The 22,633-nt window shown below is 40.9% G+C and overlaps 1 pseudogene; it reads left to right on the top strand.

Annotated features, from left to right (window-relative positions):
• Positions 1–533: 533 nt before the first annotated feature.
• On the top strand, positions 534–15,339 carry LOC118994000 (thyroid receptor-interacting protein 11-like; annotated as a pseudogene).
• The last annotated feature ends 7,294 nt before the right edge of the window (positions 15,340–22,633 follow it).

Below are 22,633 nucleotides of genomic sequence, written 5' to 3' on the forward strand. Positions count from 1 at the left end.
ATTCTTCATCAACAGAAACTGGCAGAAAAAAGTCACAGGGATCAAGAAAAAAATAAGTGAGTAAGAAAAAAGATTTGAAGAACTGGAAACTCCCTTGCAGCAAAATGGTTCGGGAATCTGTAAGTAAAATCTCTAACATCCCCGATACGCAGAAGACTCTTTGAAGTTCTATAAACTGAAAAAGAGGAGTCTACCAAGAAGAATGAAGAATATGAGGTTCAAATTAAACACATCAACATAAGATTATTTTCTGCATAAAATGATTGAGATGTTTTAAGGATGAAACAAAACCAGATAAATGAAGAAAAGAAAAATACTTGGAGAAAGTGAATGGAAGCAAAGTGACCCTGTGACCGAAGAGGACAGGTCCTTTCCACGGAGGATGTCCGAGGAAGAGGCTTTCAGAGAGCAAAAGTGCTGCCTGATGCCGAAAAGGCAAGAATGGGGTGGTGTCGTTTACCAGGTGAACAGTCTTAACGCAACCTGTGACTTAAAGAATGAGTTCAAGTTTAGAAAAATAAAGTTTATTATTAAGTCAAGAAAAGGAAGAACTTCAACTATCATTTTTAAAATCGAACAGTGAGCATAAAGGAATTAAAAGTACAACTACAGAAGACATGAATTCAGATCACAAGTAAATATTTAAGAGGCCAAGGACCAAAAACTCAATGAGAAAGTAACGGAATTATGAGAGTTGGCCCAGTAGAAACAAGAATTTGCAAAGCACATGGTTTGGATGAAGGATCAGCTATCAAAAGGAGACAGACAATGAAGGAGACAGCATCATGAGTAAATGACAAAACAAGGTCTGGAATCTAGATGATGAAAAAAGAGAGTTCCTCAACTTGAAGATGATAAAATATAAATCACCGAGGAGTTAGGGGTGCAGAAAAAAAAAGGTTAATTCACAGTGAATTGACTATTAATGATTTGTATTTAACCAAGAAGACACCTGAGGATAAAACAGAAGATTTAGTAGATCATCTAAATTGCTCACAAAAATGTAATTTAAACATCCAAAAAGAGAACTTTGAGCTGAAGGAAAATAGTGAACGAAATGAAAAGAAGTTTTTAGAGTAAAAAATTTGGGGAGGGAAATAGGAGAAATTCTCCTCAGCAGGGGGCCACTTTCAGTGCAAAAATACTTTTAAAAATTTTAATTAGTTTTAAAATCCCCATTTAACTAGTAGATAGAAAGCATTCAACACCATCTTCTATAAAAATTACTTCCAGCTTGTGCTTTCTTTGCTCTGGGAATAGGTGAGCAAATACAAAGCTGAAACTATGAAGGAAGGGAGGATGTTCTTCTTCTAAAAAATAGCAAAACTTTCAAGAAAAAAATTGTATTGCATTTGCAAAAATCAGAAATTGGAGACTGGCATTTTTAGAAATAGACAAAGGCGTGATAAAACAGTTACCTCAGCAAACACTTATAGGTTTGTTTAATTCAACTGTTTAATAAAGTAAGCCCTTCTAGTTTATTTAATCCCTAGCACACTCTCTCAAAAAAGAGTACATGATTAATCAGAATTCATTTGACACATTAACAAATGGGTTTCACCTGAAAAGCTACAATAATTTTTCAGGTCAGTATACTTCACTTTGTTAGCAGATTTAAACTTAGTCAATTGTCTTAACTCAAAATTACATAGAATTAAAGTGCGCAAATTAGTTTCAAGACCCCTTTATATATACATATATATACATATATACACACATATATATGTATACACACACACATATATAGAGAAAATATATATGTATATCTATTTATATTAAAATGAGGACAGATATTAATGCATATGAACACTCAATTTTTATATGCATCTAAAAATTTTCTGTAGCACATATATTTGACTTTTGGCTAACAAAATAAATGATTTAGCCCTGGCCAGTGGCTCAATTGGTTGGAACATCATCTGTCACCCACAGAACAAGAGGTCGCAGGGTCCCTTCTTAGTCAGGGCACATACCTGGGTTTCCAGTTCTATCCAGGTTCTGGGTGCATATTACAGGCAACCAGCTGATGCTTTTCTCTCTCTTTCCCTTTTTTAATCTTTATTCCTTCCTCTCTGTCATGGAAAAAAATAAATAAAATAATAAATTTTAAAATTTATTAAAATAAATGGCTTAACTAAGACCCAATTTTACCATTTTAGAACTTAAAACTGTGAAAAACAGCAAACTGAATAATGTTTTTCTTACATACCTGGACCCTTAGCAGGAGGTGGTGTTTTTTGGGGGTTTCTATTAAAATAATAATGGTGAAAATAGTTAAACAACTTACATATTAAATATAGTTAAAATAAATTCTGAGCTTAGCAATTGAAGTTTTGTGAATATCTCATTTCATCCTTAAAATAATTATAGAATTAGATCCTGACAACTCCACAAAAGGTCACTGACAAAAAAATGTCAGTGATCTTTTTAACAAATTTTAACATAATAGTGACCTATTTTAACAAATACCTCCTTAATCAAAATTCAAATATTTCAAAAATTATCAGTGTTAGATTAATCTACAAATTTTAATGATGAACAAAAATGTTCTGTTTTTCATCCTGTAGCTTAAAATTCTTACGCACCATTTTACCATCTTTAAAGGCTGAGTTGGGTGAGGAGGGAGGGGTAGCAGGGGAAGGGAAGGAAACAGACATTATTTTTGTTGTTTTCCTTTTAAAGAGTAACTAACAAATACGTGTAGCTTTCATTATTGACACTTCAAAACTCTCAAAGAGATTAATAGCAAAGGTTTCTGTTTTCTCAGTTTATTCTGTTAGCTTTTAAAGCATTCACTTATTTTTAAGACTTTATTTAATGCCTTAAAAAGTTGACACATTTTTAAGTATGAGAATCTGAGTTTCTCAAATTAAAAATAATTGATAATCAATAGTGCATGAACATCTAATAAAAGACACAACAGAATGTGTTCCATCAGTGGAGGATAAAAATAAAGCACACTGAAGGCTGAATCAATAGTGAATCGAATTCAGCAAAGGAAGGGCCTAAGATGGTTTAAGCCTCCACTGAGTGAGCTGCCGTAATTTGCTTCACCAGAAGAAAGACCGAAAAGATCCCAGATTTCTGCCCTGGTCTAAATCAAATATGGCAGACTGTCTTGCTGTGTGTCTGCTCTCTAACTCCCTTTCCCCCTGCCTATTTTTAAACCCCATTAGATCCATCGCTCACTTTATTCACCATGAGAAGTAACTAGATGTATTAAATCCTAGGGAAGTGAAGACTGCTTTTTACTTTCCCCCAAATCACGGACAGAATAACAGTAAGATCAGCATTGCTTTATTTTCAACAAAATTAAATAAAAAATATTTCTTCCAAGCAAGTGCTAAGTTGTGTAACTAGTATGGTCAGCTTTGTTTTTCTTTTAATTATATAAAGTAATGAGCCTCAGGTTACTCTCCAATATAATCAGTGGGGAAAGATAACTGGGAATAAAATACAGAACTAAGATATTGTGTTTTTTTTTTACAATAATTAAAGCAAGTTACCAGAAGGTATGATCCTAAAACCCTCATGAAATTATTCAGTAAGAATAGAAAAATCCTGTATTTAAGGAAATACTAGCAAAGGGTTCTTTAAACAATTGACAGCATTGAAAAATAAAAGCTTACTGGAAAGTCCTTATCCAGTTCATTTATCTGAATGGCAAAATTGTCTGGAAATACTCCTTCTTTATCACTAAGTTCACCCTTCCACCAGCCAGCTTCTCCAGTCCCCTAAAACGCAAAATGAAGAATAAGTAAGATAATAAAGGTTATATTTAAATAAGGAAAAAATACAAGATAGGAAACAACTGGATTTTACTACTTTTACAAGTAAAAAAACAATGACCTAAACATATCTTGAGGTCCTCTTAACAGAAAATATTTCTAATAGTCCTGGCCAGATTGCTCAGTTAGAGCGTTGTCCCGATATGCCAAGGTTGCGGGTTCAATCTCTAATCAGGGCACATACAAGAAGCAACCAATGAATGCATGAATAAGTGGTATAATAAATCGATGTTTCTTTCTCTCTCTGTCTCTCTCTTTTCCTCCCTCCCCCCACTTCCTCTCTGTCACTCTTTCTAAAATCAATAAATAAAAAATAATAAAATGAAATAGTTCTCATATATTATTCCTAACAGTAGTATACAATTAAATTTAATATTTTTAAATAAGTCAAATAATTTAAAATCTTAATTTATGAAAAAGCTCAGAGAAAAGAAAGGAAAAAAACAAAAAGGAAGTGAGAGAAGAGAGTGAAGAGAGAATATGAATTTCCAAACCATATGTGACTTACCATTCTTCCCAACATCTTTTATACTAAAATATTAATCACACTATTTACTCTTCATAAATTAGCAGGATCTTGTTCAATTCTTTTCAAATGCCATCCTTCTATAAGAAATTAGTTCAAACTGTGTGAATATTAAAAATTGCATACACTAAACCATCTCATCATTAATTTAAAACAAAGGGAAAAACTTTGGCCAGGTTGCTCAGTGGGTTGGAGTGTTGTCCTGTACCCCAAAAGGTTGCAGGTTCAGTTCCCAGTTAGGGTACCTATGGGAGGCAACCGACTGATTGATGTTTCTCTCACATCAATGTTTTTCTCTCTTTCTCTCCCTTCCTCTCTCTCTAAAATCAATAAACATATCCTCTCTTGAGGAGAAAAAAACAATGGGAAGAAATTTTTAAAATTATTTAATAGGATTCCAGCAAAAACTAAATATCAATGTTGTTCTATTACAAAAATAATCATAGGATTCTTCCCACACCCCAGAATTACTGGGTTTTCTTTTTCTTTTACCTTAATTCAAGTTACACAATACCTCATTGTTTTAAATAGCTGCACCATTTTTCACAGTATAAAGACTCATAACCATTACACGTTGAGGAACATTTAAATTGTTTTTTCTTATTTTTTATTTGTCTTTTTATATTATACAATACAGCAAACATTAAGTGGGGGGAAATGAAATGAGGTGGAAAAGAACATGGAAGGGAGTTAGGATTAGAGAAAAACCAAAGCATGATGGTAAAATGGTAAGAATAATTTCCAGCCAGGTACCGATGATAACAAAGACCAAGAATGAATGTTAAAAAACAAACAACAACAACAAAAAAAACCTGTCTGAGCACTTACCATGTGTCAGGCAGGTTCTCAGAACACAGAACTGAACCAAAGTCCCAGCTCTTCCAGAGCTCGCACACCAGGGCAAATGCGAATATATTGAGAATTATCTCTATGAATAAGTTCCATGGTTCACTGAAAAGCTGAGAAAGATCTTACCTTGCTTATCAAATGGATTATCTCTCCTTCTTTAAAAGTAAGCTCATCTTCATAGGCAAATAATGTTCTATAATATTCCTTAACTAAAATAAATAGTTTAAATAATGTAGTTTATATAAGCTAATTCTTTCAAGAAATACCTGTTAAGTATTTTGTGCAAAGAAATATACATTAGAAGCTATTAAAATGAATTTAATAATTTCAGCCAATACTATATGTTAAGTAACAATTTTATTCATCATTCGTTCAACCACTTTCTAAGTCCTACCATTCTCTAGGCATAGTTCTAAGTGGGGTGGAGCCTCATAGGAGCCTCATTAAATCCTCAGCAGGATTTAATACTCTGATCAAGTAGTACTGTGTTGACAATGTCTTCAACAAATCTAGAAATGTATTTGAATATGTTTCATCTCTAGTACACAATTTTATTAAAACACCTTTAATTTTATTTCTAGTGTCTGTTTTTGTTATCTCCACACTCTGACATCTGGATCCTAGTGACTGCATGATTAAGGGCTAGAAAAAGGGATGATAAGATAAACTGTTTTAATCCTCATTTGAGGATATTATTTATTGATTGATGAGAGAGAAAGAGAGAATATCAATCCATTGCCTCCCTTAAGCACCCCAACTGGGGATCAAACCCGCAGTCTTTTGAGTACAGGATTATGCTCCAACCAATGGAACCACCCAACCAGCGAGATCAACTATTTTAAGTTAAAATAAAGATAAACAAAAGTCCCATTTACAGTTATCCAGCTTTCCCTAATGGTACTTAGAACTAGATTAGTAACATGACTGAAAACTCTGCCATGAAAAAGAGAAAGATCTTAGCCCTGGCTGGTGTAGCTCAGTGGATTGAGTGCGGGCCTGCGAACCACAGGATCGCGGTTCAATTCCCAGTCAGGGCACATGCCTGGGTTGCAGGCCAGTTCCCTGCAGGCCAACTCCCAGCAGGGGATGCACAAAAGGCAACCATACATTGGTGTTTCTCTCCCTCTCTCCTTCCCCTCTAAAGATAAATAAATAAATAAATAAATAAAATAAAAAGAGAAAGATCTTAAAAGCTACTTAAATGGTAGCTCAAGACTTCTAATTTTTAAGACTTCCTCACTTAAGAAAAAAATTCTGATACCCATCACACAGTACTTTCATTTTAGAACCTCTAAAATAAATAATGATAGCATTTGAAAATGTCCTGTGGACCAATCCCTGAGCTAAGTACTTTCCATTCATTGTAACTTCATCTATAGAACACTCTGCATGAGGCGGGCACTATCATTACTCCTTTTAGAAATATGTAAACAGCTACATACCTGCCCAGGACAACAATACTTTAGTACAACCCAGATTGCAACCTAGAAAGTACAGCTGCAGAATGTGAGCTCTTAAATAACAACGCTAAACTTCCTTACAATAAGATGGAGGAGAAAAGAAAGACCCGATACGGCATTGTTGGTATTAAATAAAAACATTCAGGTGATGTTATAATCCTTATTACAATGATAGTCTAGGAGACAGTTCTCCACTGTATTTTGCTACAGTCAAGTCCTTCACCACCTTGCACTACTGTTTCCTTGAATCCTCTCCCCAGAAATAACAGGTCTATGTGACCTTAGATGTTGTTAGTTAAAAATCTGAACATACTGCTAACTTACCTACCATTGTATTCTGTGTACCTTTTAAGATACCTACTTTAATTTCTGCCAGTTCTAACCACCATGTCTTCCTATCTGGTGTCACATTCAAACCCAGCAAATGTGCTCTCTGCTTTATCAACTCCTAGACCAGTGATCAGAGCAGCCCTCGCAAGGCCATCCTGTGCGGTGACTCTGAGGCAACTCTGGCTAATGACGGCTCTGGAGGAGTGGGCATCATAAGTAGCAATGGAAGGATTACCAGTGTAGGCGTGATGCACAGGCATGGACGTTTGCCCCAACACACCCACTTGTGCTCTTAGGATGATGTGTGTCATTGTGTGAATTCAGCTTCAAACGTAAAAAAAAAAATGTGATAAGCCGCTGGACAACATGAGCTGTGTGACAAGAAACTCAAAGGAAATGTGTATTTTCTTACACAGGAAACACAGGAAGCCCCTGGGGCAGGTGTTACTGGGGAAGGGGTCCCTCATCAGGCCCAGGCCAGGCTTCCTCATTCCCAGGTTCCCATGTGGAAGCACCACCCCCAACCCAGGTGTTGCCTAGCAATGGGTGCTTAGTCCCGTCCACACTGCAGTTGCTGGATGATTGGCAGGGTTGTCCAATGTCACTGGACCAGGTCAGTCCTATGACCCCAGTGATGGCTTCCTGGTTGGGTGTCCTTGGCTTGTGGCCAGTGGGCAGAGGTGTGGCACCTCTCCATCTTCACAAAAGAGGTGCTGATGAAGGAATCCCCCAAAAAGGAAGGACACCTGACTCTAAGAAAAAGGAGGTGGAAGCCTCTCAGGCAGTTTTAAGAGTAGAGAACGAGAGACTTACAACTCTTTGCAGTGATCTAGAACAGAAACTGAAGAGCAGAGTTTCAAATGAAGCAGCAAATTGCTGCCCAAAGACGTTCGCTGAAAAAACAGATACATGGTGCTAAAGAATAAATTGCAAGAGCCACAAAATGACTTTTATATTTTAAAATATGCTTAAGGAGAGAAATGGTGGAGTTAATCCGAGTAAAGTTTTATCCATATTACCCTTTCCGATTTCTTCTCTTCTATTTCACTACTGGGTGTTCTTGTCCTAAGTTTCACAGAGCCTTCTTTAAAAAGGTCTCCAAATCCAATCCCTCTAATTTTTTTTGGCTGTGTAACAGGTCCAGGCGCACCCTCATTCCCACTCCCCAGAGAGGGGAACGTTAAGGTGGGCCCAGTCCAAACAGCTTCTGAAAGAATAACTTGTTTCTGAAAAATGATACCTAGTATCCTAAATATCTTGATATACCCCTTCCATAGTGTTTACATTCTATATCACCCGAAAAATGGTTGGATAGTAATAATGAATTCAATGAATTCAATAATGAATTCAATAATGAACTCACTTTCTGTACTAAGACATGGAAGAGAGTCAGATGTGCTTTATATTGATGTTTTTCTGGATGTTGTGTACTTAAAACAGTAGCAATATAGGTGTTTTAATTACTAAAATGCTAATTAAGAAATAAAAAAAACATACAAGATCCTTATAACAATATGTCAGATTTACAGCTTTGGAAAAACATGACACAAAATGTGAAACTGAAGCATTAAAGAAATAAAGTTAATAATTTTTCAAAGCTGTATGATTTAACCTGATCAATGTTAGGGTGAATATCCAAGTACAAAACCTGGTGATATTAGCAAATTTTTATTTTAAAAAGTCAACAGTTCACGACCTGCCATTTTAACTCACGGATGAAGAAACATAAGTATAAATTTGAAGCAATCCATGAAAATTTTTAAATTAAAACAAGTATTTTTAAAAGTTAAACATCTGTGTAAGAAAGTTGCTTCTACACTTTTATTCAGGAACAAATGTCCTTCTGCAGAGGTCTCAATGAGTCGGTGAAAAGCGTGTGGATTGTTTTTTCAGTTCATTTTTCTGAGTAAAAATAGCACAGCTCCTAACATATTTAAAGGGCCTTGTAACCTAAGAAATAGAGTTCTTGGGTAAATCATCCATGAAAATTCCAGAACCATTTCGTATTTGGGGGCGAGGGGTGGGGAAAACACAAGATCAGCTCATTGAACGGAGTCTGTTGAAGTTTAACACTAAGAATAGCACCGGGTGATAACCGTGGCCATCCTCACCAGGGGCCCGCGTGGCAGCGGCAGGCTCCAGGGTGTCTGGGCCGCCGGGGCCCCAGCCCGCTCGCGGGGCAGTGGATGCGGTCCTCTGCACGGGACCCAGGCTGTGCATCGTGGTGCTGCTGCTGGAGGGGTCGTTTGACGCCGATGCACATGCGCATCTGGAAGGGGGCTCGCTGTTCTGGGAAGATCAGGACAGCGCCCGTCCCTGTCATAGAGGCTGCTCAGTTACGAGGAGCTTGGTCGACTTTGGGATGTGGCCGCCATGAGTGGCCTGTCCTGTGTCTGAGTCTGTGGAGACCTGGGGCCCCTGATGGCCCTGAAGCTGAGGGCTAAGTCTCCTCCTGGTCCCCAGGCCCTGAGATGGTGGCCTTCATTGGTGCCTGAAGGTAAAACAGACGCATGAGGCCAAGGGTCCCATGAGCAGGAGTCCTTTTTGCCCACATGCTGAATGAACATCATTCTTGTCCTCCTGCTCCTCATGGCCAAGGAACGACAGGTCCTGGGTGCGGGGCGGCAGTGGCCTGCATGGTGTGCAGTCCAGTCAGTGCCCGCCCTCCTTCGCCCAGGTGACTACCTTCTGCCTGGTGTGCCTGTGCCCTGCGTCTTCCCAAGTAGGATTCGCTGGACACCACTCCAGCTGCCCTGGAGCCCCTTCCTGTGGGCCTGTGTGTTCCTGTCAGTGGAGGGACAGCTGGATTCTTGGCACTCTGGCACCCTGCCACCCTGCCTGCCCCAGGGTCCCTGTGTAGCTCCAAAGGCTCCCGTTTGCCCACAGGGTCAAGCCAAAGCTCCTGGGCCCCTCAGACCTCCTTCTTGTCTCGTTGCTCTTCATCCCCCACCCTGCCACCCCTCCACAAACACACACACACACACATACACACACACACATGCCCTGCAGTCTGGGAACATGCCAGGTCTCTTCAGCCTCCGTGACTTTGTTCTCAGTTCTCGCTCTGCCTTCCCCAGCTGGGCTAGATGACCCCCCAACTCATCTGACACACTCCTGCTCCCTGTCCTTGAGGTCACAGAGCAGGCCTGGCTGACCTTGGGCACCTGCCCGCATTCCTCTCATGGCCCTGACACAGGGCCCTGCTCTGCCTTTTCTCTGCCCACAATGTTAGGCCCTGCATGGGATTCTGGGCTTGAGGAAATGATGATTGTTATCAAAACAGATGAACAAACAAAAACCTAAAAATATTTATTGGAGTGCAGGTCCAGGGGATGGAGATAGAATCCCACCAAGTCTGGACAGTCTCCCCTAGGATGCAGCACAGGTGGGTCCTGTGAGGACAGGTGAGGACAGGTGGGTCTTTCCTATTTATTCTGCCCTTCCTACTTAAAAATATCGACAAGAATATATCAAAATATATGAAGTTTTGAGAGGCTACAACTTTCAGCTACCAAAGGCGCCTATTGACTAGGCTCAAGGAGGTCATAATGCATATCTGTATATAGGCATTATTATTATAGTTTTATATTCAAGTTATGAATTATTCAAAAGCATGACCTTTAACATCATGTCTGTATGACACCCTGCTGTGCCATGTGGCGGTTTATTAAACTGTTCCCCAAATACTCAAACATGGTAGTTACCATACATTTTGGGCTTGATCTGTACCAATCATTTGCTAAGCACTGCACATGAAATACCTAATTTACATAGCATCCACAGGCTTAACATTAAGCAGTACTTCTTCTCCTTTTTTAAATAAGTAAACTAGGCAAACAGTAGTTAAGAACTTTCCCAAGTCCATACAGGCTGTAACTAACAAAGCCAACATTTGAACTGAATTCTAAATGACTCTCAAACCAGTCTTTTTATGTTCTATTAGAGTTGATATTCAATATTATTTCATATTAGTTTAAGGTGAAAAATGATTTCACATGATTTTACTCATATGTGGAGTATAAATAATAAAATTCAAAAAAAGCAAAAGAGAAATAAGACTCAGAGATTCAGAGGACAGACTGATAGTAGCCAGAGAAAAAGGGGATTTGGAGGATGGGTAAAAAGCATGAAGAGGCTGGGAAGTACAAGTTCGCAGTTACAAAGTAGTCACAGAGATGTAAGGTACAGGATAGGGAATATCGTCAATAATATTGTAATTGCTATGTGTGGGAATATTGTCAATAATATTGAATTGCCAAATGGGTACTTGAATTATTGAAGGGTCACACTGTTAATTATATAATTGTTTAATCACTGTGCTATAAACTTGATACTAATATAAAATAATATTGAATGTCAACTGTGATTTCAAAAATAAAAGTAAAAAAAAAGGAAAGCGCTCTCCTAACCCAACAAGCAGAGCTCGTGAGCACGGCTCCAGCCTGGTCACCAGTCCCTCCCGGAGTCACACATTACAGGCAGGCGATGCCGCACGGACGGGTTTCCTTGTGTCCTTACAGTCAGTCTCCAGGCCCCCGTGACTGCTGTGCCCTATAACTTGGACAACCTTCCCACCTCTGTTTGCCGACAAACTCCTTGTCCTTGGTCACGATTCAACCCACTGTCTCTTTGTTAACAAGGTCCCCTCCAAGGCCTGAGGTGAGACTGAGTACACTCCTTTTGCACACACTTACCTACTCACTTAATCTGTGATGTTGGAATCTGAATCTTCCCCTCTGAAGTCATCCTTACCAGGGCTGAGATCTACCTTGTCTTGTTCATCCTGCTGCAACCTAATGTGAAACTGGGTTTGCCCTTTTCTGCCTCTACTGCAGCCTCAGTGGCCTCTGCCCATCTCTAACCACAGCTTCACCTGGCTCACTCACCCTTGTCCTCAAGTGTCTCCTCCACTGCCTCACCTTCCACAACCAACTACCCTGTCCCAGTGCCACCACAGTGCACAGTGCATGGGACCGACACCACCTCATCGCTTTCTTATTCTCATTCCCTCACCCTCAATCCTTTGGCAACCATCAGCTCATAGGTTAGATCTGAGTTCAAATGTCACCTCCTTTTACCCACCCAAGGTCATTCTTCCTCTTGCCAAACAACTGTATTTGACCACTCACAATGGTTTTGCACCAATTGTGGCCACTTTTCTGGTCATGGAATTAGATGTGGACAGGTGACCATTTGTGCTCAGTGAGTTTTAAGGAGAAGTCAGCTGGGAAAGGATTGAGCTTGTAAGAAAGACTTTTTCCTGACTAAATGAGAGAGCAACACTGGAACAAAGATTATCTTCCCCTTCTTCCCCTACCCCTTTCTCCCTTCTGGCTTTCCAACCTGTAAGAGAAGGTAATGTCTGCAGCTATGGCAGCCGTCTTGCCACCATGAAGCCACAAGCCTGAGGAAGATGCCAAAATGTTCAGCATGGGGGAAGAGAAGGATTAGAAATACCTTGGTAATTAATGATATGACAAAATTACTAAACCCACTCTGGGTTTAATAACCTCTGGGCTTTTATTTTATTTTATTGTTTTAATTTATTTATCTTTAGAGGGGGAGGGAAGGAGAAAGGGAGAGAAATGTCAATATATGGTTGCCTCTTGTGTGTTCCCTGCTGGGAACTGGCCTGCAACCCAGGCATGTGCCCTGACTGGGAATCGAACCGTGATCGTGTGGTTCGCAGGCCCGCGCTCAATCCACTGAGCTACACCAGCAAGAGTGTGGGCTTCTAAAATTAAAAAAAAAAATAGCACTGGCTGGTTTAGCTCAGTGGATTGAGCACAGACTGCAAACCAAATGGTCACTAATTCGATTTCCAGTCAGGGGGTTGTGAGCCAGGTCCCCAGTGGGTGGTGCATGAGATACAGCACACATTGATGTTTCTCTCCCTCTCTTTCCCTTTCCCTTCTCGTCTCTCTAAAAATAAATATATAAAATCTTTAAAAAATAAGATAAAAATTAATGTCCTTAAGATTCATGCCACTGTTAGCTCTTCTATTGCTTGTGGCCAAAGCAGCTTCACTGATACTCCTGACATCCTGTCGAAAGCAGCACCCCAATCATTCTCTCTCATATTTCACTTACTTTTTAGCTATATAAATCACAAAAAATGATCACATTTGGGAATTTTATTCTTCAAGGATTATGGGTGCATAACCTTTAAAAACTTTATCAGTGCCATTTTTCCAGGACCTAGAAAGTGCCTGACACTTGGTGTGAGCTCAGTAGTTCGGGGTGTACTCCACAAGTGCCGAGAGGAATGAACGCCTCTGGGACAACCCTCTGCTTCTTGTCTGTCTCATAACACATTGTGAGCTCCTGTAGGTCAGACACCCGGGTTTTATTTTTATTTCCCCCCAAACTAACAGACTGCCTTGCTTGGAATACAGTAGGTAAATGATAGTTTATGAATGGATACGTATGCTGTCTGGATCCTTTCTTCAATGACAACCTCTCTACCTAAGACACAACTTCTGAGCATCCAATATTGAACAACTTGCTAAAGGAATTCTGAACTGTTGTTTCATGAGAGTAGAGCTCATGAGAAAACTTTATGCTAGAGTCTTAAACTGGCAAAGGACCTTGGAGATTGGCCTTGCAGACCAAGTTTCCAGATGAAACACTTCTGGTAACGCAGGGCTGATCATCTCAGGAGACAGGGCCTACAATGAGGCTGGAATTACACTAAATGGGTGGCCTCGAACAGGCCTCTTTGGGATCGAGAGCTGTTGTCAAGCTGCTACCTATCCATCTTGTCCCCTTGGCTCTGTGGCAAGTGGACAATAGTGTGGCTTCCTTCACAGGACACCTCTCCAACTTCACAAAAGAGGTGCTGATGAAGAAATTTCAAAAAGAGGAACAGGCACCTGACTCTAAGAGGAAGGAGGCGGAAACCACTCAGGCAATTTTAAGAGCAGAGAACGAGAGACTTAAAACACTTTGTGGTGATGTCAACGGAAGTATGAAGATCAGAGCTTCCAATGAAGCAGCAAACTATGGTCTAAAGACATCAAGCACAACAGGAACACTAACAAAGTAAACTTCTGAAAGGAAGGCAGGTCGTGCTAAAGAATAAGTTGCAGAAGCTGCAGTCAGCCATTTGGTCAGGACAGTCTGGAGTTGGCCTTGTACCATCAACCACTGCATTACCATCCTTGGGTTATAGGAGCAACCATCCTGTTTCTGCTGAATGCATGTTTCTGTCGAAACCATCATGTTTCAACATCAACTAAAACAGAAAAACATAGAACCAAACTTCTGAAAGGAAGACAGGTAGTACTAAAGAGTAAGTTGCAGAAGCTGCAGTCAGCCACTCAGTAAGAGAACTCTGGAGCTGGCCTTGTACCCTCAACCCCTGCCTCACCATCCTCAGGTTATAACACCAACCCTCATGCTTCTTCTGATGACATCCAATACAACAGAAAGACTTAGAAATCAAACTTCTGAAAGGAAGACAGGTCATGCTAAAGAGTAAGTTGCAGAAGCTGCAGTCAGCCACTCAGCCAGGGAATCCGGGAGCTGGCCTGATACAAAACACATCCATGGAAGAAGTAATGAGCGTTCAACAAGCACAGTCTGATGCTGAAAATAAAATAACAAGGTGGAGTAGCTTAAACCATGATAAACTACTTACTTCTTTGACAATGATCAAAATTTGGAGAAGAAATCAGCACAAACTCAGCATAGGGCAGCTTTGCAATGCCCACGATGGTCTTTTAGGTCAGTCTGAGCTTATTTCACCAAAACCCTCCACCGGATCAATGGCCTCAGAATGCACACTCTCTCTGAAGGTAATGAAATCTAACGAACTCAATGAGTCTTCTAAATTGCTCCAAGAAGAGCTTCAAGAGCTGAGAAAAATCAATGCAGGCAGGACAAAGAGGCAGCAATTAGAACTCTCAAGAAAAATCACCAGAAATTATCAGATTAAATTGCTGCCACCTCTGAACTAGAAAGAAAACAGCATGAACAAACTGACTCAGAAATCAAGCAGCTAAAGGAGAAACAAGATGTTTTACAAAAGCTACTTATGGAGAACCGAGCTCTTAAAGCAAAACGTGATGAATTCCTCTTTTTAAGTGAAAATTTCACTAATAAAGTGAGCAAAATGAACTTTTGAGGCAGGCAGTAATCAGTCTGAAAGGGAGATTATTGAATTTCGAAGGTGACATGTGGAAACTAAAACAGAAAAATGAAAAATTAATAGAAACATCGAGGGAAGAAGAAACAAAATCAAGCAGCACTAAAGACAAATCTGCAACTTTCTACAATGAGGGAAGAGAAAGAATTGGAGTATGTTGCAGTGACAAAGAAGGTTCTTGCTGTAGAGTATCTATTAGAAATTAATAAAAACAACAGCACAAGATGGGGAATTATATGAAATTATAAAAATTCCATAAAAGGTTCTAGGTATCAGTATATTTGTTAGACACCCAGGGAATTCTATGTGCCACCAGTATTAAGAACAATCGTACCAAGCTACCTTTCTAGGTTAGCTTCTCAAAATTCCTCCAAGGTGCCTATAGCCATTTCCTGAATACGCCACACTTTCTCTCATCCTTTTCATAGTCTCTTTCTGTGAAATCACCTTTGCTTTTCTATTCAAACATTCTGTTCATTTTCTAAGTCCCTGCATAACACCACCTCATTATTATGCATATTAACTATTCAACTGATAATTGTCAAAATATAAATTTGAAAAATGAAATAGGTATATCTTCCTAATAACTAGCAGAAGCCAGTTGCCTAATATACATGCATAGTGATTAATTTTATGTTATTGCATGTTTAACATTTGGTCAAGTCTGTTTCAGGTAGGGTTATAAGTAAAGAATATTGCTTACTGCTCCTTAAGAGGTCAAGATTATCTTTAGGTTCAGCCTGAAGTGGTACACTACACATATCAAATGTTCTTTGTAGAACATTACAGCTAGGTGGTGTTTCCTTTTCGGTAAGCACACTAAATATAAACTTCATCAGTAGAATCCCGCCACAGCTCCCCTCTCAGGGCCCGTGCACCAGGAACTGTCACAGATGGAGAGGCATTTGAGTTGAGTGCCTCCAATAATGAATGCCCTTAACTGAGTCTTAAGCATGTGGATCTTGATTTGATGTATTTTACAGAATCAAATATCTCATTTTTCCATTTCTGAACTGTGATAAAACCAGTCCTTTCCTGTCACCAGCAGCTCTTGCACTAGAAAAGGAAAATAAACTAATATACAACTTTTAGCAACATCAGAAATTTCATTAAACCTGAATAGAGGCCTAATTTATTTTGGAGTTCAATTATATGCTGAACCAGCCCTGGCTGCTGTAGCTCAGTGGATTGAGCGTGGCCCTGTGAAGCAAAGGATCGAGGTTCGATTCCCAGTCAGGGCACATGCCTGGGTTGCAGGCCAGTTCCCAGTGGGGGACACATGAAAGGCAACCACACATGGATATTTCTGCCCTGGCTGGTGTAGCTCAGTGGGTTGAGCACAGACCTGTGGACCAGAGGATCGTGGTTCAATTCCCAGTCAGGGTACATGCCTGGGTTGCAGTCCGGTTCCGTACAGGCCAACTCCCAGCAGGGGACGCACGAAAGGCAATCATACATTGATGTTTCTCTCCCTCTCTCCTTCCCCTCTAAAGATAAGTAAATAAATAAATATTCAGCAATAAAAAAATTTTATGCTGAATGAGTCAGTTACTTTAATCATGGAGACAACTGCCATAATATCTCCGCAGAGCAAAATCATCCTCATTTGTTATTCACCAGCGGGAAGAACTTACTGTAGACTCAGCTGCCTCTGTTGAGGGCCCTCAGCCGGCTCCTGTCACCCATGGCCCCTTTCAGGTTCGCCTTTGCAGGTTTTCACAGTAATGTCGAAACTTATGGCCAAAGTAATCAGAGGGCAAGAGAACAACAGACAACAGCGATTCCTGAGGCTGATGGTTTTTATACGAACAGGCCAGAAGGCATCTGAGACCCCCTCCACATGCATCCCTCCCAAAGCTTTGCTCTAGGTCGAAGAGAACGACCTTCCCCACAGGAGCAGTGTGGGGGTGTTCCGCCCACAGGGCCCCCTGGCTACCACAGATGAGAATAAGTCTACCAAGACAGGATCTGCTTGGGAAGGAATGGTGGTCAATCTCTCAAAGGAGAAGGGCCCAGAGCCTTTTTCTCAATGGGCTTTTATTAGGTTTATTTTGCAGGTAAAAACTTATTAATCATTATCAGGAAGTAAGGATCAAACAAGAGATAACATACAAAGAACTCCGAGGGCCTGTTTTGAGTCAGGGTCTGTTAGCTAAGGAGCCATAAAACTTTGAGGAACAAACTCACTTCTCGTTTGGACCCTTATCATTTAATTGAGAGCATTCTAAACAACGCAGGTTTCACAGGATTTTATACATTCTTTATTAGGCCTGATCACCCAGGGAACCCACACTTTCCCGCACAGAGCTGCACCCCCCTCCAGCATTGTTTCAGGCTTAAGTCAGGCAGGGAAGTAAGGCAGCCAAGAGATTAGACTTCTTTCAGACAGAATGAGGACTTGGGATAATTCAAAGCCAAGGGGCAACGGTCCATCACCCACTTTCTCCATAGCCCCCCAAGTCCTTCCCTGGGGCCTCCGGGTGATTGTGCCAGTCTTAGGCCATTCCCCCCTTGGGTAATCTTACCCGTCATTGGCTAACCAATCAAGCATTGGGGGCCAGTTACGGATGAAGTAAAAGGAGCAGAAGCGGCACTTCTGCCAGGGAGATAAGCCTTGTCTCCTTAGTGGCTTATTGTCCATAGGTCACTCACTCAGCCTTAGCCTTTGGGGGTTACAGCTTCTGAAACCAGGCAGGGTGGTTCCCAACAGAGCAGAGCACTGCTCTTCACACAGGTAGCTGTGCTCCCTACCAGAACACCCAAACAAGCTCTCCAGGTCCAGTATAAAACCACAAGAACAGGCCATGAAATCAAAGCACTGCGCTCTTGTCTCTCGCCAACCATGGAGATGATATTCTGGATTCATTCTGTTTTCAGTGATCGAAGTCTTTGGGGAGGTGCTCCTCAGCCCCTCCTTGTTTCCAACCAAATGCTGAAACGTATCTCGACAGACATCACCAGTGGACACATTTCTTGTTTTGAAACAGTTAAAAACAAGAGGATTTTTAATCTATAAGCCAGTTTTCAGGTATCTACTTCTGGAGACCAAGGCATAAATGCACACGAATATAAAATATTCCCTAAAAAATGAGAGAGCCTCATAATATCAACAGCTTTCCAAGTCACCACTGCAATGAAGTCTCACGAAAAAAAAAACCGCAGAGACAGAAATGAGCTTGAAACACTGACATGATTCCTAATGTTCCCTCTCCCAGCCCCGCAGTCACCTCCTCCTTTCCGCTCCCAGAGGAGCACGGGCCAGCTCCACCCTCCCCTCTGAATCTGCACACAGGACTCCTTCTTGCCGGTCAAAAACCCAGCCTCCAAGAACGCTGTGCTACTTACACTAAGTGTTTGCCTGGGAGTGCTTGCCAGTAACTGCAAATGGCCATGGGGCTGATGGGGAAACTGAGTCCATCTCTCACCCTCTCCCGGGTCTGTAACCCCAGCAACCTAGCCTTTTCAGAGGGTTTCCTGGAAATGCTATTTGGGAAGCAGCACAAAAACTCTGAAATCTATAGTAAGGGAGTAAGTCCTCACGGGAAGGTGAAATCTGGCCAAGCTCTCTGCAGCGCCGTTGCTCTCAGATGACAGACTGCAGGAAGGAAGGGCAGGAAACAGTGTAGCTCCAGAGCAGTGGTCCTCACGGCAGGAGGGCGCCTCCTGCGGTCTTGAGGCCAGGAACCCCAGGGTCCTTTGATGGTTGCTCACTGACCCCTAGACTGGGCTTACATTCGCTGGTTGTCAGAAGTTTCTGGTCCTGCGGGGGTCGGAGAAGAGTCACAGAATGGCCCACTCTATCCTCTAATCTCTAGAAGTCAGAGTGGTTCAAATTGACTGAGTTTGGGGAACCCTGTGGGCTGTACTGGAAATGGTTTGTTAAGATGTTTCTGTGGTCCCTTGGATAGTCCCCCTGCTGGGGAAAGAGAGCACTGCAGGTGGGGCTTCTCCGGGGAACTGCAATGGTGTTCCTGACTGCTCCTGGCCTCTGTCCTCATGGTGAGAAGGTGCTCACAGCCAGGAGCAGGAGTGTCCAGGGCCCCCGGGACACATAAGTCAGGTTGCTGCTAACCAGAAAGCCAGGAAGTTCACCAGGAGACTCCATAAAGAAGACAGTGTGGCAACCCAAGAGATTCGGCAGCTGGAGATGGTAGGACTGCAACTCTCGCAATACCTTTACGGAGAAAATATTGTGAAGCGAGAGGCACAGTGCGGCTGCCAGAGTAATATCAAATGACAACTCAGAAACGGTGGCCAGCAGGGAGCCGCTGATGTTGAGGTTGAGGGACAAGCACACCAACAGTCAGGCAACAGTCCAGGCGACGGATGCGGCCTGCAGGTGCTCCAGACTGGTGAGGTGCGGGCAGGCGTGGGGTGCGGGGGAGGGGGGCACAAAGCACATGCCAGGCGCGGAGCACCGGTGGGAGCCCCGCGCACTGCGCCAGGATGTGGCACAGAGGCAGGGTCACTGGGAACATAGAAGGTGCTCATGATCACCTTGTTGACCACGTTGCTGACAGCAATAAGCACTTACCAGAGGAGGCACAGCCCCATCACCTGGCGCACTCGGCACGCGTGGAACTGCCGCTTCCACCCACCACCATCCAACCTCAGCTGCCACCATCCCCTTCCAACCCCTTGGATTTTGATTTTTTGCTCCCACGGTGACTTGAACTGTATAAAAGCAAGGTTATGCTTAAGAAACCAAGCGATGGATGGGACTCAGGAATGATTTACGATCAGTTTTAAAAACCTTATGGATTGTTTTCATCTCTTTTTTTAGTATAAATAATATCTGATTTGTGCTTTTTAAACTTTTTAATTGTTTATTTTTAGGGAAAGGAGAAGAAAGGGAGAAGAAGAGGGAGAGAAACGTCAGTGTGTGGTTGCTTCTTGTGTGCCCCCTCTTGGGACCTGGCGGGGAACCCAGGCCTGTGCCCTGACTAGAAATCCAACCACACTTTGGTTTACAGACCGGCCAGGGCTGATTTATTTTTAGATGACACATTTCTTTTTTTTTCTAATTGTTGTTCAGCTAGACTTGTCCCCATTTGTACCCCCTTGCTCTCCCCTGCATCGACCAACTCCAGCTCTCAGGTTCCCCACTCCATCATCCATGTCCCTGGGTCTTTTGTACATGTTCCTTGACTTGACCCTTCCCCTTCTTTCCTGGTTATCCCCATACAACTTCCCTATGATCCCTGTCAGTTTGTTCTTTATTTCTATGTCTCTGGTTCTTTTTTTGCTTGGTTTTTTTTAGGGTGCACTTATAGGTGAGATCATTTGGTATTTGTCTTTCACCCCTGGCTTATTTCACTAAGCATAATGCTCTCCAGTTCTACCCATGCTGTTTTCATCTTTTTACACTTCATTAAGTTGGTTCTTTCAAATTAGCTTTTTCCAGATGACAGAAGTATATAACTGTAGAGCGCTCCTGTGCTGAGACTAGCTCTTCGTGTTTCAAAATTTTAAAATCTCAGTCTCTAAGTCAGTAACACAATTTAGGCAAAGTACTTTCCCTTCTGCCAATCACTGGGTGTCCAGGGAGGTAGAATTTGAAAGATGGTAGCAGCTCCATTGTGAATATAATGCTAATGAACAGGGGTGTCTCTCCCAAAGGAAGGAAGTACGGAGGTCTCCTCTCTCTCAGCCATATCCATCACTGCAAAATGCTTTTGGGTAGAGGAAAAGAGCAGCTTCTATTTCATAAATAGAAGCCAGTGGCATTTTAAACCATGCCAAGTACTCTGTGAGGTACTTTCTATTAGTCATTTCAAATTCCCCCAATGTTCCTATGACATAGAAAATACTATCTCACAGTTTCTAGTGGGAAAAAAAAGACTCACAAATGTTCAGTAAACATCACACAAGTCTAGAACTGTTAATGCTTTCTTTTTACTATTTGCACTGTTTCTTGTATTTACAAGAGTGGAAAATATGAAATAATTTTCATGTACTCTGCAATAAGCATATGCTGAAGATAATGAAAAATAACCAGAGACTGAAACAATTGGCAATAGTATTCTTTATTATTAATTTTTCTTTTTGAAGGAGAAGCATGCTTTGTTATAGCACCTGTAAACACATCAGTGAGTTTTGCCTTTCTGGTAAAACATATAAAATTTTCCCACCCACCTTGGATTGTTAGTGTACCACAACACCAACTATATTATGTTGTAATTACAGAAGACAGGTCAGGTGAAAACAAAGGTAACTTTTTATGGCTAAAGATATTCATAGCAGCCACTTTCAAAAGGTGATTCTAGGTCATTTTATTGCTGTACCAAAATAACGCCGTTAAGTTTGTGACACTTATTTCTGCTTTTAACTGATTGTCCCATTCTGTTCATACATTTGGAGTTTAAATGAAAGCAGAACAATGTTTAGTGACAAATCTAGACAACACTGTTTTGTTTTGTTTTTTTTTCCTATGATCACGGTAAGAAACATACAAAAAAAAAAGAACCATCTATTATTCCTGGCCCACTTTCTCTTCCTATCTTCAGCCTTAAATTTTCTAAGGACATTTCAGACTCAAATTTTGTAAAGAAGCTTTGTAGTCACACACCCACACACACACCACTAACACTGAAATACAATTAGGAAAATTAGTGATTCTGTGTGCTTCAAAAATAACAAAGCTGAACAATACAGTCACAAATAATGTAGCAATGACTGATTCTGTGCCATTTGCCTCTGGTTTGCCATTTATGCTGACTCATAACAAATAATAAAGATTTGACCCTGAAGTAAAGGCTATCATTATACAACAATCTGTGTTGTAAACTTTATGAACAGGAAGTAATAAAATTCCCATATTCAGAACAGCTGTGAAAATACTAGGTTAAAGTAATCAGTTTTCCCTTTGAATATGAGCTTGTTTGGTTTTCTTTCCTTTTTGGTTAAAGGCAGAAAAATTGAGACAGTATTTTAATGACTTTTCTATTCTGACTGAGGGAGTTCGTAAGCAAATACTTGAAATGCACTTCCGGACTCATGACCATCTTGATTTCACGTGCAAGTGAGAGAAGGACCTGCAGAAACTTTACGAACAGCCCCAAATCTGCTGGAAACTTCCCCCTCCCCATTACTAGGGGAGGGGGAGCCACTTAACAGATTTTCCCAGACAGAAAGCTGGAGGGTGATTTCTAGGATACACTGGTTATGTTTATACTTCAGGACTTTCCTTCAAAGATAATACTATGCTACTGTTAATAAAATGAATTTTAACCTCCAAAGAAAGGACCGCCAAAGACTGATTCTTTATTTTATAATAATATTTAATCCATTGGAATACAAAACAGACTTCAGTCAGATAGCATTTGAGTTATATATGCAAATAGTATACATACAAAAGAAATTAAGCAAAAGAATATTCAAGCAAAGACATAACATTACTAACCCAACCATTTTTAAAATCAAGAAAGCATTACCAAAAACAATTATATTATTGTTTTACATACATGCAATTTCTAGACATCCTTTTTTTTAACCTGTGCTATGTACAGGTACAGTGATGAATACATTGTATGTA

This window comes from Sturnira hondurensis, unplaced genomic scaffold (assembly GCF_014824575.4).
Source record: "Sturnira hondurensis isolate 20B ecotype Veracruz unplaced genomic scaffold, ASM1482457v3 Scaffold0000880, whole genome shotgun sequence".
NCBI lineage: Eukaryota > Metazoa > Chordata > Mammalia > Chiroptera > Phyllostomidae > Sturnira > Sturnira hondurensis.